Source organism: Myotis davidii, unplaced genomic scaffold (genome assembly GCF_000327345.1).
Source record: "Myotis davidii unplaced genomic scaffold, ASM32734v1 scaffold1439, whole genome shotgun sequence".
Lineage (NCBI taxonomy): Eukaryota > Metazoa > Chordata > Mammalia > Chiroptera > Vespertilionidae > Myotis > Myotis davidii.
Genome location: NW_006292342.1, coordinates 951,457 through 956,640, shown reverse-complemented (window position 1 = coordinate 956,640; position 5,184 = coordinate 951,457). Strand labels below are relative to the sequence as shown.

General features: G+C 48.2%; 1 pseudogene; it reads right to left on the bottom strand.

The window, feature by feature from the left end:
• Positions 1 to 3,160: 3,160 nt before the first annotated feature.
• Positions 3,161 to 5,184, bottom strand: part of LOC102771072 — a 7,672-nt pseudogene continuing 5,648 nt past the window's right edge.

Genomic DNA, 5,184 nt, shown 5'->3' with positions numbered 1-5,184 from the left:
GAACATTTCCTCACGGACATTTATATGGATTTCAATTTTTAGACAAATGCGCCATTTAGAGGGATACTCCAAGATATAGAGTATCAAAACCTTCCAAAAGTTCAGCTTTCACTCTTAATTTGCTAAGCGCCACTAAAAGACTGGCGTTTGTGGCCTCTCAAACCACAGTTACAGAGAGTTGGTACAGTTACTTGGTCTCTGAAAACTCTCCTCCAAAATCATAGAGCTTTGGTGCCTGGGCCCAGAGTCCTCCATTAACGACGCTGGGGCTCGGTCTCACACTTGCAGCCTCTGGAACAGGGAGAAAGAACTTCCTGTTGTTTATAAACCATCTGGTCTGTGGTCTTTTGTTGCAGCATCCCGAACGGGCTAAGACGTCTGCATATCCCACACATGAGCTCTGTATGCACTGACCGAGACGGGCATTGTTGAGGACAGTCCCGAGGTCTCCAGGCACACTCCGACACACGCTGGCGACACACGCCCCCCAGCGCTCTCGTCCAACAGTTCTCCCGGCAGCTGCACCGTTCCCATTGCCACCAGTTGCAAGAAGCCCTGTTTCTTCTCCACCGCCTCCCCCACTCTTGGTTTTGTCAGGCGTTCCCGTTTTTGCCGATCTGATGCCTGGGAAATGGCATTTGGGTTGGGGTCCCCTGCCTACTTTTCCAAGCGGCCTCAGGGCCACGTGGGTGCTCAGGGGGACTGGCTGCAGAGCAAGGACAGTGTGGCTTCTGGTCTCCACTGAGCCAGATCCATTGCCTCATCCGGGGACTCAGCCACAGCCTCTCAAACGCTGAAAGAATGCAGAGATCCATCCCTGAACCCGTTTTTAAAACGACAAACAAAAAACCCTGATCATCTAATTAGCATGTCTTGCTACATCCACTGATATTACCTGGATAGATTTTTTTGTTCCATTTAACTTTTGTAATGTTAAAATAAATAAATATTTTTAAAAGGCTCTGGTAAAAGTCTGGAAGAATATGTTAACTCAGGGGAATGGGATGATGGGGCCTAATTTCTGTATTGTTTTGATTTTATACAGCAAACATACTGCCTTGGAGCAAAAAAAAAAAAAAGAGTAAAAATAAACTTTATGAGCCCGATTGGTCTGGCTCAGAGGTTGAGCAATGACACATGAACCAGGAGGTCACGGTTTGATTCCCCTCAGGGCACATGTCCAGGTTGTGGGCTCGATTACCGGGAGAGGGAAGGGGGGAGGGTGCTGGAAAGAGCTTATTGATATTTTGACCTCACATCAATCTCTCTTCCTTTCTCTCTCTAAAATCAATAACATTTTTTTAAGTGTAAGTCCTCACCTAGTTAAAGCAAGAATAGAACTATTTCCTCCTGCCTCAGCCTACTTGATTTTAGGAATTTAGCCTAAGTAGTCAGCCTGACTACACTGACTCATTTTATTTCTTCCCTCTTTCCTCAACGGTTATGCTTCTGTTAAAACAACTGCCCGCCACTTTTTAATTCATAAACCTTTTGTTCAATGGTTTGCTGAGCATCTCATTTGTGCCACGTACAGAAAGCTGAGGTCTATGAGGCTTCTACCTTCAGAGCACTCAGCATAACTTATACCGCACACGGGTGCTTAGTTGTAGGGACATGGAAAAATGCTAAGGAACTTGCCGGGTAATTATTTGAGGGGCACATGGGAATGTTTTGACTTGCATTTACAATTCACAAGGTATTTTTACACATTTTGTATCATATGTGCTTCATTTAACCATCAGAACCCAAGTGGGATATATTAGCCTCATTTTATAGAGGGAAGTAGAAAGAAAGGAAGTTGGCTCGGCCCATGGAGCAGGCCTGGAACCCAGGAGTGTCTGAGTCCAAGGCCAGGGCCCTCTGCCCAGCAGAGCAGCCATAACAGTGAGCTTTTGTCTCTCTCCACCTTAGTCATATACCCCCAAGAGGAGTTGGTGCAATCAAAAGTATATCCTGGCCCAGCCAATATAGCTTGGAAGTTGAGTGTCTACCTACGAACCAGAAGGTTACGGTTCGATTCCTGGTTGGGGCACATGCCCAGGTTGCAGGCTCAATCCCCAGTACGGGGGAGTGCAAGAGGCAGCCAAGTAATGATTCTCTCTTATCATTGATGTTTCCATCTCTTTCTCCCTCTCCCTTCCTCTCTGAAATCAATTTTAAAAAAGTGTTTAAACTTCACGAGACCTGGCCAGTGTGGCTCAGTTGATTGAGCATCATCCCACATTTACTGCCAAGTCCGCTCACTTACAGAGGACTGTGCATATATGTTCCTTAGCTAATCCTTTTGCCCCTATGCGTCCCCCCTACAACCCGTTCCTCTGATGTTTGTCAGCCTGTCCCATGTATCCAAGTGTACGGTAAATGGGAACAGGGCCCCTTCCCGTGTGCCAACGCCCCTCCCCCCGTGGGAATAATAGTGAAAGCCATCTGTGAGGGGGCCGTGAGACCTTGGGACCTGGCCAGCAAGAAAGGCCAAAGAGAAACTGCCTCTAGATGTGAGCCTGGATTGTAAGCAGCTCGTGTTTTGATCTCATGACATCCCCTCCCCCTGGACGCGCTGTTTTCCGTACTCTATAGAACCTTGTGCTGGGAAAGTCTGGGCGACAGAGAAACAATCGCACCGGCTGGCCTCAGCGGGTGCTGCCCAACTGCGGGTTGACCGGTAAAGTTCACCGGTCCACTGCCACCGGTGCACATGTAAGTCCCAATAAACCTATGTCTTTCACAGCCAGTACTCCAGGTATTTCTTTAGAATCCAAGAACAATATGGTGGGAGGGATGGGGGAGGAGGGGTGGGAGCGAGAGGATGAGAGAGAGGGAGCACGAGAGAGATGGTGGGAGAGACACATCAATTGATTGCCTCTGGAATATGCCTGACCTGGGCCTGTGATTGAACCTGCAACCCAGGTATGTGCTTTTGACCTGGAATCAAACCCAGGACTATTGGTGTGCAGGCTGACACTCTAACCACTGAGCAACCAGTCACAGGGCTGAACTAATGAACCTTAATTATTTAATGCTAAATTGGACCCAAATGCAACATGGAAAAGAAACTCTGGACACTGGCTTTGTTTTTTGGCTTTGCTGAATCCACAGCTGCCCCCTTTTCAGGACTGGTTTAAGAGACATGGGACTTTACAACTCAAGAAATATAACTCCATCAATCAGGCTGCCAGGAGAGTGTTTAGGGGGTGATCAGGCTGGCAGGAGAGTGGTTAGGGGGTGATCAGGCTGGCAGGAAGGCGAGTGCTTAGGAGCCAGCAGTCCAAAATTGTGAGAGGGATGTCCGCCTGCTGGTTTACAGGGATGTCCCTGGGATCAGGCCTAAACCGGTGGTCAGATATCGCCGAGGGACCCCAGATTGGAGAGAGTGCAGGCTGGGCTGAGGGACACCCCCCTCCCTCCAGTGCACAAATTTCATGCACCGGGCCTCTAGTTTAATATATTTCCCCATGAACTTTTTGTGAAGTTCAGACCATAGTGTCTCATTGACAATCAATTGATTGCCTCTGGAATATGCCTGACCTGGGCCTGTGATTGAACCTGCAACCCAGGTATGTGCTTTTGACCTGGAATCAAACCCAGGACTATTGGTGTGCAGGCTGACACTCTAACCACTGAGCAACCAGTCAGGACACGTGCATTGTGTGACTTTATTTTTATTGCATGTTATACAGTCTTTAATTAAGCACATAAAACTGTACTATCCTATATAATAAAGAGGTAACATGCAAATTGACCATCATGCCCTCGCACAAGATGGCCGCCCTCATGTGGTCACAAGATGGCCACCACAAGATGGCCGGCAAGGGAGGGCAGTTGGGAGCAATCGGGCCGGCAGGGGAGCAATTAGGTGTTGATTTGGCTGGCAGGGGAGTGGTTAGGGGGTGATCAGGCTGGCAGGAAGGCGAGTGCTTAGGAGCCAGCAGTCCAAAATTGTGAGAGGGATGTCCGCCTGCTGGTTTACAGGGATGTCCCTGGGATCAGGCCTAAACCGGTGGTCAGATATCCCCGAGGGACCCCAGATTGGAGAGAGTGCAGGCTGGGCTGAGGGACACCCCCCTCCCTCCAGAGCACAAATTTCATGCACCGGGCCTCTAGTTTAATATATTTCCCCATGAACTTTTTGTGAAGTTCAGACCATAGTGTCTCATTGACAAATCTTTTGTCTTTCTTCTGGTCCTCCATGCCTTTTGCACAGGCCTTGGAAACAACATCATCATCCCACCTTCTCTTAACTCTGAAGTTGCCTGAGGCTGGGATGGGCCAGTGAGATTAAGAAGAAAATTTCCACTTGGAATGTTTTCCATACGAATCCTTTCTTCTTCTGCTTTTTGTTCTTGTTCCTTCCTGGCTTGCCCTTCTGCTCTTTCTTTTTTAATTTTTTCTGGTTCTGCAAGAAGCACTGCAGTGTCATCATCATCATCACTCTCCTCTTCAAAATCTTCATCTTCATCTTCCTCATCTGGGGAGGATCGTCTTGGATCGAGGTTGGCGGCAGGAATCTGGTCTGAGGCTTCTTTGACACTGAAGAGGAGGGTGTATGTTCTTGAGATGGACGATCTCTATTTGGACGACCCGTTCTTTTCTCTCGCAGCAACTCTCTCCCTCCTAATTCTCTCCCGCAGTCCCGGTTCCGAACCTCTGCAGGGGCCGCCCGAGTGTCTGTCTGTATTTTATCTTTGTGAGGGGTAGGTCTCCACGTGAATACTGCTTTGGGAGTTGGCTCACGTCACCTTCTCCATTTCCTCTCCCGCCTCTCGCAGGTTCGAAAGTGGGCCCAGCTGCTGTTGTCAACTTTTATGCTTGGCCGAGGTCCCTCCAATTCTCGCTTGTGTAACTTTACATGGTTGATTTGATGTTATGTTTCACTTCCATAACCATTAAAATAAGCAAAATAAAAAACATACAGCCGCCGAAACCAGTTTGGCTCAGTGGATAGAGCGTCGGCCTGTGGACTGAGAGGCCCCAGGTTCGATTCCGGTTGAGGGCATGTGCCCTGATTGCGGGCACATCCCCAGTGGGGGATGTGTGGGAGGCAGCTGGTTGATGTTTCTCTCTCATCGATGTTTCTAGCTCTGTATCTCTCTCCTTTCCTCTCTGTAAAAACTCAATAAAATATATTTAAAAAAAAAAAAAAAAGAAAAATATAGAGACCATACCATTACTTGGGGCCTATGAGGA